We start from the raw sequence: 11,114 nt of genomic DNA, 5'->3' as shown, positions 1-11,114 counted from the left end.
ACCACCACCAAGGTCACCACCACCAGAATCTGGTAGCCAGGCAGCACAGCATGATGACCAGGGCAACAGTAGCAGCCCCATCATGCCTCTGGATCCCTCTCCACAGCCTTCTGCCCTACCATGACGAGGCAGGCACAGGAGAGAAGGAGCACCTTTGGGAACAAGGATGCAGGTTGACCGAGGTGTCTTGGACTACTTGTCCACAGCTGCTCACGATGATGGGGAGGAGGCTTATGGGCGCAGTCTGGCACAGTACTTGAGGGCAATTCCCCGTGGGTACAGGCTGCGTACCAGAGGGGCTCTCCAGATCGTTTTGGATGCCAGAACACCACCCAATAATCCCCGTACTGTGTTTCAGGTTCTGAAAAGGTGGCAGCTGTCAGAAGAAAATCAAATTGATAGGCTGGTTGGACTTGATGTGAGAAGTCAACCATCCTTGGAACCTGTTCCTCCTCCACGGGTGCTAACACCTCTGCCTCAGCCTGCACACATCCCCAATGTGGCTCCACAGGTCCAATATATGGGCCAGGGCGCACATGCCCAATATGGCCACTTTAATGTACGCAATGTTGGAGGGTGGCCCCAACATGGGTATGTTAGACATGGCCATATTGGGGGATATGGGAAATTAGGGCAGGCCTATCATGACTACCCCCACCAATTTCAAAATTACCCCTACCCAAACCCACAAATAGATCCTGCCAGGATGCAACAGATGGCACAGCCAACTGGCAGCGCCCAGGGGGACAGAGATGTGGCCCAGCAACCAAGGGCAAATGTCCAAACAGGATCCCCACCTTCACCACCCCCCAATCTACCATGACTTGTAGGTTTTACTCTTGGTCTCTTTTTGAGGTTCTCTGCTTTATACATGATGTTTTTTTTGGTGTGTTAATGTTAACTACTAATGTGCTGCAAACATTATGGCATTAATATGGTTATTTGCTTTCGGCATTCACAAAACCAAAAAAAAACAAGTAATAAACTTGTTAACATTCACAATGTGTGCCTGTTCCTGTTTGTACATGTTCTGTAATGTGTTAGATAGAACTACTAAAAATTACTCAGAAAAAAAAAAAAAACACAAAAGGGCAAGCAAAAAATCTTTCTGAGAACACAACACAAACAAAACACTGCATAGATAAGGCATCATCTTGCCAGGGAGTAGCACCCTGAGGTGTTAGAAAATAAGTAGTAAACACATCACGTACTTTGAGTCCTGAAATTGGACGACAGGGTGGGATTACATGTGTCCTAGGCCTAGACACATTTGCAGACTCAACTTCAGCATCATCATGTGAGGGGCAGTCATGAATTCTTGTGAAGTTATGTAGGACCACACAGGCTTTAATAACTTCATTGACATTTGCTTCACTCAGCTGAATGGTGGACTGTAGGACCCTCCATTTTGCCGAAAGAATACCAAAGGCGCACTCCACCAGTCGCCGAGCATGTGATAGGCGCAAGTTAAATATTTGACGCCGGCGGTCAAGGGTTCGTCGTGGATATGGCCTCATGACATGTCTGGTCAATTGAAATGCCTCATCTGCTACAAGAACATAAGGCACCGGTTCCAGATTTGAGTCTGGAAGCTGACGTGGTGGTGGTAGGTCAAGCTCATTATTACGCAGCCGCTGACCCATAATGGAAGAATTGAAGACTCTGGAGTCTCCAGTTCTTCCATAGGCCCCAATATCTACAATTATAAACCTGTAGTGAGTGTCAACCAGTGCCAACAATACTACAGAAAAATATTGTTTATAATTATAGAATTGGGACCCTGAGTTCGGCGGCTTACGCACACGGATGTGCTTCTCATCCAGGGCTCCGAGATACGCAACTAGTCAGCCATTTTTGGCTCCGGCATTACCACATGATGGAGTCTGGACCAGATTTCGGAGCATGTAGACCGTACAATGCCAGAGATTGTTGATTTCCCCAATTAAAAATTCAAAATGCAGACCAGCATATGAAAGGCCAGTTGAAAGGAAGCTAAAAAAACAAAACAAAAAAAAAAAAAACCATGAGTACACAGCCCAACAAACAACAGATAAAGCTTAAATCACATTTAAAGTCTATGAATTCTAAAGTAGGCATGATCAACATTAAATTACATGCCATGGCTTGGTTAAGTAAAACACAAGCATATGTTTATTTGGAAATGTGCTAGAAAAAATGTGATCAAAAATGGCAATAATAAATAAGGTTCAAGGTCTGGTAAGGAAATATGCTGCTTCACACATCATCAACATATTGCTTTAAGACATACCGTAAGGTGAGGAGAAGTCGCTCCTCTGCAGAAATAGCTCTGCACATCCTCGGTCCTGAAACGTGATACCAGGGCGCACAATCTCCAGCAAAAGATCAAATGTAGCAAGGCTCATCCGACAATATTGAAAGAACTTCCCCGGATGGCTACGCAGAGATGTATAGAGACGGTGGAAATGGCTTTTAGATATCCTGCGCAACAAAAGCGGATGGACCCACATTCGTCTATGCCTCCTCGGATCGACAATGACAGGGTATGGCTCACCAAAACGTCGGGATATAACCCAATAGAAAAGAACACGCTCAGTGGTGTTAAAAGTCAGCCTGTCTGTCATGTTTAGCACAAAGCAGAGCTAACCAAATCCAAGCACTGACTCTATGGCAAAGGTAGCAGGCTCCCACCTGTTGTAGAGCCCATAAATATAGGGTGGGATGATTTTTTAAATGAGTTTCAGGCCTAAAAACCGTTATTTGTCCATTTTGTAAGGATCAAAAAAAAAAAATAAATAAATAAAAATCGCAAGACGGATGTCAAACGAATGCTTACATGCGAATAAAATCGGATCAACGATGAAAAATTGGATCACAGACAGATCACTGGTCAAGAAACCTTGGTGCGATTTCAGAACGTAAAAATCAGACCGATTTTTTAATGGTTGTGTGTGACTCCAGCCTTACAAAATCCGCACCCCATTCCGCAGCGTGTGCACGTAGCCTTATTGTTATGTATGGCGATGGCTGCTCTTAGCAGGCACCTGCACACACCTGTTCTCTGCAAGTGACGGTCAGTCTGAGATTTCTATACATAAATTCCCTTCTAAAGTTACTTGTAAAGTTTAAAAACTTTCCCTGCTGGACAACATTGTAAAAAAAAAAAATAAGCAAAAGACAAAACGTGTCAGTCACGGAGGGGAGGGGGCTCAGCTTCCTCTTTTCTCCTGACGTTACGGAGCGGCGTACCGGACTTCATACACCTGAGGAGCAGGGGGCGCGCATGCACTCTCCTTTAGTACGGCTTTTCACTGCGGAGCTATGAAAGTGTTTGTAAAGACTCAGCTTATCCTGCAGTGACCGCTCTGCTCGAACCATTCACATACCCATTACTCAGCCGCACTGTGTGAACGCGGCTTAGAAAGCCTAGGTTACCGTCTCAGTAGCCAGCAGCCGTGTGGGCGTGGCTGTATGTACGTCACGTGGGGGCGGGGCTTGGAGAGACCGCCTGCTGCGCGCTCCTGGGGTGACAGGTCGTGAGTGTGTGGGAACGCGGAGAGGACGGCGCCGCCCCGGGACAGGGTGACCGGAGCCGGGACTCACTGGAGGCTCAGCGGGCAGCGACGGGCGCGGTAAGTATCAGAGGCGCCGGGGAGAGCGGCTGCTGAGCTGGCCGGGCCTGTGCGCTGATGTGGAAGATAGAGGGAGGGGAGAGCCTGGGACACTGGAGGAGGCTGCAGGCGCAGGACAGCTCTGAGGGCAGCGAGTGACGCCAGGTGTGCACTGATGGCACTGACAGGAAGACCGCCCAGCCTGACCCTGCAGCAACTAGGGAACTTCTGCCTGTCCCATTCATAGGGCGCGATTAGTGATTTCAATTAGCAGTGGCCATGCTGGCGATTGGTCCGTGTCGTGCTGGCGATTAGTGACTGTGCTGGCGATTGGCCTTGGTCGTGCTGGCGATTAGTGACTGTGCTGGCGATTGGCCTGGGTCGTGCTGGCGATTAGTGACTGTGCTGGCGATTAGTGACTGTGCTGGCGATTGGTCTGGCTTGTGCTGGTGATTAGTGACTGCTGGCGATTGGTCTGGCTCATACTGGAGATTAATGATTGCTGGCGATTGGTCTGGGTCGTGCTGGGGATTAGTAACTGCTGGCGATTGGCCTGGGTCGCGCTGGCGATTAGTGACTGCGCTGGCAATTGGCCTGGGTCGCGCTGGCGATTAGTGACTGCGCTGGCAATTGGCCTGGGTCGCGCTGGCAATTGGCCTGGGTCGCGCTGGCGATTAGTGACTGTGCTGGCGATTGGCCTGGATCGCGCTGGAGATTAGTGAATGTGTTGGCGATTGGTCTGGGTCTTGCTGACGATTAGTGACTGCTGGCGATAAGTGACTGTGCTGGCGATTGGTCTGAGTCGTGCTGGCGAATAGTGAATGTGCTGGCAATTGGCCTGGGTCGCGCTGGCGATTAGTGACTGTGCTGGCTATTGGCCTGGGTCGTGCTGGCGATTAGTGACAGTGCTGGCGATTGGCCTGGGTCTTGCTGGCGATTAGTGACTGTACTGGCGATTGGCCTAGGTCGTGCTGGCGATTAGTGACTGTGCTGGCGATTGGCCTAGGTTGTGCTGGCGATTAGTGACTGTGCTGGCGATTGGCCTAGGTCGTGCTGGCGATTAGTGACTGTGCTGGCGATTGGCCTAGGTCGTGCTGGCGATTAGTGACTGTGCTGGCGATTGGCCTAGGTCGTGCTGGCGATTGGTCTGGGTCGCGCTAGCGATTAGTGACTGTGCTGGCGATTGGTCTGGGTCACGCTAGCGATTAGTGACTGTGCTGGTGATTGGTCTGGGTCTTGCTGGCGATTAGTGACTGTGCTGGCGATTGGTCTGGGTCGTGCTGGCGATTAGTGACTGTGCTGGCGATTGGCCTGGGTTGCGCTAGCGATTAGTGACTGTGCTGGTGATTGGTCTGGGTCTTGCTGGCGATTGGCCTGGATCGCGCTGGCGATTAGTGAATGTGTTGGCGATTGGTCTGGGTCTTGCTGACGATTAATGACTGCTGGCGATAAGTGACTGTGCTGGCGATTGGTCTGGGTTGTGCTGGCGAATAGTGAATGTGCTGGCGATTGGCCTGGGTCGCGCTGGCGATTAGTGACTGTGCTGGCGATTGGCCTGGGTCGCGCTGGCGATTAGTGACTGTGCTGGTGATTGGCCTGGGTCTTGCTGGCGTTTAGTGACTGTACTGGCGATTGGCCTGGGTCGTGCTGGCGATTAGTGACTGTGCTGGCTATTGGCCTGGGTCGTGCTGGCGATTAGTGACAGTGCTGGCGATTGGCCTGGGTCTTGCTGGCGATTAGTGACTGTACTGGCGATTGGCCTAGGTCGTGCTGGCGATTAGTGACTGTGCTGGCGATTGGCCTAGGTTGTGCTGGCGATTAGTGACTGTGCTGGCGATTGGCCTAGGTCGTGCTGGCGATTAGTGACTGTGCTGGCGATTGGCCTAGGTCGTGCTGGCGATTAGTGACTGTGCTGGCGATTGGCCTAGGTTGTGCTGGCGATTGGTCTGGGTCGCGCTAGCGATTAGTGACTGTGCTGGCGATTGGTCTGGGTCACGCTAGCGATTAGTGACTGTGCTGGTGATTGGTCTGGGTCTTGCTGGCGATTAGTGACTGTGCTGGCGATTGGTCTGGGTCGTGCTGGCGATTAGTGACTGTGCTGGCGATTGGCCTGGGTTGCGCTAGCGATTAGTGACTGTGCTGGTGATTGGTCTGGGTCTTGCTGGCGATTGGCCTGGATCGCGCTGGCGATTAGTGAATGTGTTGGCGATTGGTCTGGGTCTTGCTGACGATTAATGACTGCTGGCGATAAGTGACTGTGCTGGCGATTGGTCTGGGTTGTGCTGGCGAATAGTGAATGTGCTGGCGATTGGCCTGGGTCGCGCTGGCGATTAGTGACTGTGCTGGCGATTGGCCTGGGTCGCGCTGGCGATTAGTGACTGTGCTGGCGATTGGCCTGGGTCTTGCTGGCGTTTAGTGACTGTACTGGCGATTGGCCTGGGTCGTGCTGGCGATTAGTGACTGCTGGCGATTGGTCTGGGTCGCGCTAGCGATTAGTGACTGTGCTGGCGATTGGTCTGGGTCTTGCTGGCGATTAGTGAATGTGCTGGCGATTGGTCTGGGTCGCGCTAGCGATTAGTGACTGTGCTGGCGATTGATCTGGGTCGTGCTGGCGATTAGTGACTGTGCTGGCGATTGGCCTGGGTTGCGCTAGCGATTAGTGACTGTGCTGGTGATTGGTCTGGGTCTTGCTGGCGATTGGCCTGGGTCACGCTAGCGATTAGTGACTGCTGGCGATTGGTCTGGGTCGTGCTGGCGATTAGTGAATGTGCTGGCGATTGGCCTGGGTCACGCTGGCGATTGGCCTGGGTCGCGCTAGTGATTAGTGACTGCTGGCGATTGGTCTGGGTCGTGCTGGCGATTAGTGATTGTGCTGGCGATTGGCCTGGGTCACGCTGGCGATTGGCCTGGGTCGCGCTAGTGATTAGTGACTGCTGGCGATTGGTCTGGGTCGTGCTGGCGATTAGTGATTGTGCTGGCGATTGGCCTGGGTCGCGCTGGCGATTAGTGACTGTGCTGGCGATTGGCCTTGGTTGTGCTGGCGATTAGTGACTACGCTGGCGATTAGTGACTGTGCTGTTGATTGGCCTAGGTCGTGCTGGCGATTAGTGACTGTGCTGTTGATTGGCCTAGGTCATGCCGGCGATTAGTGACTGTGCTGGCAATTGGCCTAGGTCATGCCGGCGATTAGTGACTGTGCTGGCAATTGGCCTAGGTCGTGCCGGCGATTAGTGACTGTGCTGGTGATTGGTCTGGGTCGTGCCGGCGATTAGTGACTGTGCTGGTGATTGGTCTGGGTCTTGCTGGCGATTAGTGACTGCTGGCGATTGGTCTGGGTCTTGCTGGCGATTAGTGACTGCTGGCGATTGGCTTGGGTCGCGCTAGCGATTAGTGAATGTGCTGGCGATTGGTCTGGGTCTTGCTGGCGATTAGTGACTGTGCTGGCGATTGGTCTGGGTCGCGCTAGCGATTAGTGACTGCTGGCGATTGGTCTGGGTCGCGCTAGCAATTAGTGACTCTGCTGGCGATTGGTCTGGGTCGTGCTGGCAATTAGTGACTGTGCTGGCGATTGGCCTGGGTCGCGCTGGCGATTAGTGACTGTGCTGGCGATTGACCTGGGTCATGCTGGAGGTTAGTGACTGCTGGCGATTGACCTGGGTCATGCTGGCGATTAGTGACTGTGCTGGCGATTGCCCTGGGTCATGCTGGAGATTAGTGACTGTGCTGGCGATTGGCCTGGGTCATGCTGGAGATTAGTGACTGTGCTGGCGATTGACCTGGGTCATGCTGGCGATTAGTGACTGTGCTGGCGATTGGCCTGGGTCGTGCTGGAGATTAGTGACTGTGCTGGCGATTGACCTGGGTCATGCTGGAGGTTAGTGACTGTGCTGGTGAGTGGCCAGGGTCGTGCTGGCGATTAGTGACTGCTGGTGATTGGCCTGGGTCGTGCTGGCGATCAGTGACTGTGCTGGCGATTGGCAGGGGCTGTGCCAGCAGTTATTGCTGTTTGGTTACTTTCACCCACAGATTGGTCAGACTCTTTGATTTGCTTACTTTGCTGTCCTGTCACCTGCTTGTGGTCCTAGAATATCTTACCATAGACGTCCTGATGAACTTGGGAGTTTGGATCAGCAAGGCTTGTATGTTTTTTTTTATGGCGTGAAATGATCTGAGCCCGGGTCAGTAACACCACAGTGGTTCTTCTGTGAGATAGGCGCTATGGACGCTATATGGTATCATGGGACCCTGATGTTACTGTGCCGGAGTCACTGGTCATTCATAACATGTCTATCTTTATAACTCTCCTCACCCTGACATTTTCTTGTTCCCCAGGTTATCTCTACCCCCCACCCCAACCTGTTTACCTCAGCATGCAGTAGAATTCACATCACTAACACTTCACTGACCACAGCTTTGTCACTATGGATGACTTCTCGCATGTTGCTAGTAAACAGACCAGCAAATGTGGACAGCCAGTAGGTCATCAGTATCAGATTGGTGGAGGACTGAGGGTGTGTGCAGACGCTGCGGAATCCGCTGCGGATTAATCCGCACGGATTTTGCAAAAACCGCAGATAAACCGCAGGTCAAAAGACCTGCGGATTATCTGCGGTTTGGTCCTGCGGATTCACCATCTCCACAATGGTGGGGATAGGAAGCCGCAGCGGATTCCGCAGAAAGAATTGACATGTCAATTCTTTCTGCGGTTTCAAAACCGCAGCAAATCCGCGCGGATTTTTCCGCAACGTCTACACAGCGTTTTTTTTTTTCCATTCATTTGACTGGTACTGTACACCGCAGCTAAAACTGCTGCGGGTCCGCAGCGGCCAAAACCGCTGCGGAAACGCAGCGTGTGCACATACCCTGAGACCCAGCACCATCACTGATCAGCTGTTATTGGCTCCAGCGTATGTAAACATTGTGTAGAGCGGTAAGCCTTCATTCATTGTGTAGTTGCACCTCCCAGGTACTGCAGATTCGCTGCCAACTGCAATGTTTCCATCCTGCTGGGGCTAATAACAGCTCATCAGTGAAGGCGCCGGATGTCCGACCCCCACTGATCTGATATTGACATCCTACCTAGAAATAAGTTTTCTGCAACAAACTTATGATGTGTGAATGTTCCCTTAAAAGGGTTTACCAATGTGATATTGATGACCCATCTTCAAACGTTTTCAGGAAGTTTAGCTCCTTGGAAACGCAGACTGGAAAATTTGCACCTTACTGTTCTGAATTTGGGGAAGATTGCTTGTAGATTTATAATTACTGATTCCCTATCCTAAAAATACATTTTGATAGTTGCCTCTGCTTTCTCTCTTCTGCCCCACCGATCTCTGTCCTGGCCGCCAGCAACAATGTTACCCTTGAGTCAGTATACAGATTGAGTTGCAGGGATTTTCTTGAGGGGATTTTGGAACTCTGTGATAAAAATTAATGACCAGTATATGTTATACATTGACGCAGCACGTTACTGCACAGAGAATTCCAGCTGAGTCTGAAGAATTCCATCCACACTGTAATACTTTTGTTGTTCCTAATCCGAGATCCGGACTGGATTTACACAGCATTTACTGCAAAATGTCAATGTAGACTGAGGGTCTGCATATATGGTGGTGCGTCCCATGCCCCTGCAATCTGATTAGGGAAATCGTCCACATTTGATGATTTTCTGTGGAATATCTCCTCGGTGAGTTACTAGGTAAGAATGATTGGTGGGATTCTCCAGTCCACATGATGACTCTGGAGTGGAGATGGAGTGATAGTTTTCCTGTAGCAGTGTGATAAATAGCGAGGAAAATCTAAATTGATTTTCACAGGGAGAATGTAATTATTAGAATAGTACTTGGGACTGACTGTAAATTATTGCAGAATATCGTTTGGTGCTGGAGATAATTTCTGGTGTAATATGCACTATTCTCCATGTGTTTTTTTTTTTTTTGTTTTTTTTTGGTCCAATCACATGAGCATTAAATCGAAACAGATTGTGGGAAAAATGTGTCGCTGCATTTGACTGTGAATAGCATAAAATACCGTATATAACTTTTCTAGCCTTTCCTGCTAACTCTAGCCCAATCCTCCTGTGGTCTTGGTCCAATCTTTTCTCTTGCTTTGATTTTTAGTCCCATGTGACCTCTGCAACTTGTGATTGATTGCAGCGGTCTCATTGGATGAGATGTCAAAACAAGAGGTCAGTTGATAGGCAGCAGCGGGAGCCAGGAAAGCGCAGAGAGTACAGTGCTTTAAATTGTTTTCCGGAACTTGCAAATTTTGCCGATCCAAATAAATAAATCTAAGTGTACCTGCAAGACAAATTGACTTGTTGGAGATTTTAAATGTGCACCGCAGGTTAGTTTACACTGTGTGTGTGTATAATAAAAAAGCACAATGCGCACGAGATGTCTTTAGCTCCCATCCACTTTGCTGGAATTGTAAGACTCTGACCTATTTTGCCCGGTAAAAATACACAACAAAAACTTATCGTGGTAAGTTAACAGGTAGATTCACATGAGCGTATACAAAATTGTTCAGCATTTTATCCAGTAAATGAAAAGTGAGACAATTTTTTCCTAACTTGTCGTCCGTTTGCAATTTTTTTTTTTTTTTAGCTCAGCTATTGAAGGGAACCTGTCACCAGAAATAACTCTGTTAACCTGCCAATGTGGGGTTAATCTGCAGGTTAACAGCGTTATAATACTGTCTGGCGCCTGCACGCAGCCGAATGCAGCAAAGAGAAAATGATCTTTATTCTCCCCGCTAGCATTTGGTAATCAGTCATAGGGGCGAGGCCGGTTCAGTCACCGCTCTACTCAGTACTGAGTAGAGTTGCCGCTGTAACCGCGCCCCCGGCCCTGACTGACAGCCGTCCGCAATATAAATCCAGTGTCAGTCAGGGCCGGGGGCGCAGTTACAGCGCCTGCTCGGTATATTCAGAGCGGTGACTGAACCGGCCTCATCCCCATGACTGATTACCGAATGCCTGCAGGGAAAATAAAGATCATTTTCTCCCCGCTGCATTCGGCTGCATGCAGGCATCGGACAGCCTCATAACTATAATGCTAACCATATCTGCAGGTTAACAGCATTATTCCTAGTGACAGGTTCCCTTTAATTATGTACAGGACCATTTGCAGTTTCCTGTAAGAGTTAAAATGTATACCTAAAAATCGGATGCTATACTGTGTCTCTATCCGATTGCTTTCACTCACCCATAGACTTGAATGGCTGAGTCTCATCTGATTTTCAGAGGAAATGTGTGCATACTGCAATATTTTTTTACATACGTATTCAATCAGTGAAAAAATTTGCTAATCTGCACTGCCCCATTGTATAACATTGGTCCAAGTGCTTTTTTTTTTTCTTCTCATAGACCACACTCTGTCCCAAAAATACGGTTGTGTCCACTAGTCCTAAACCTCAGCACACCTTTTGTTTTGCTACAATTCACTTGCGGAAACCTGAAATCGTTTTCTCATTCAAATGAATGGATAGCTTGTTAGATGTAATGAGGGGTGGTAGCCATGGGCA

General features: G+C 49.6%; 1 protein-coding gene across 3 annotated transcripts in view; it reads left to right on the top strand.

The window, feature by feature from the left end:
• The first annotated feature begins 3,179 nt into the window (after positions 1 to 3,179).
• Positions 3,180 to 11,114, top strand: part of NBEAL1 (neurobeachin like 1) — a 363,036-nt gene continuing 355,101 nt past the window's right edge. For all 3 annotated transcript variants that reach the window (XM_073551440.1, XM_073551438.1, XM_073551439.1), the window contains exon 1: positions 3,180 to 3,611. The gene's annotated coding sequence lies outside the window, so the exon portion shown is untranslated. The remainder of the gene's footprint in view (positions 3,612 to 11,114) is intronic.

Source organism: Dendrobates tinctorius, unplaced genomic scaffold (assembly GCF_039654945.1).
Source record: "Dendrobates tinctorius isolate UK_male_01 unplaced genomic scaffold, ASM3965494v1 ptg000177l, whole genome shotgun sequence".
Classification (NCBI taxonomy): Eukaryota; Metazoa; Chordata; class Amphibia; order Anura; family Dendrobatidae; genus Dendrobates; species Dendrobates tinctorius.
Note: the sequence above shows the minus strand (reverse complement) of the source record. Positions and strands in the feature narration are given on the sequence as shown.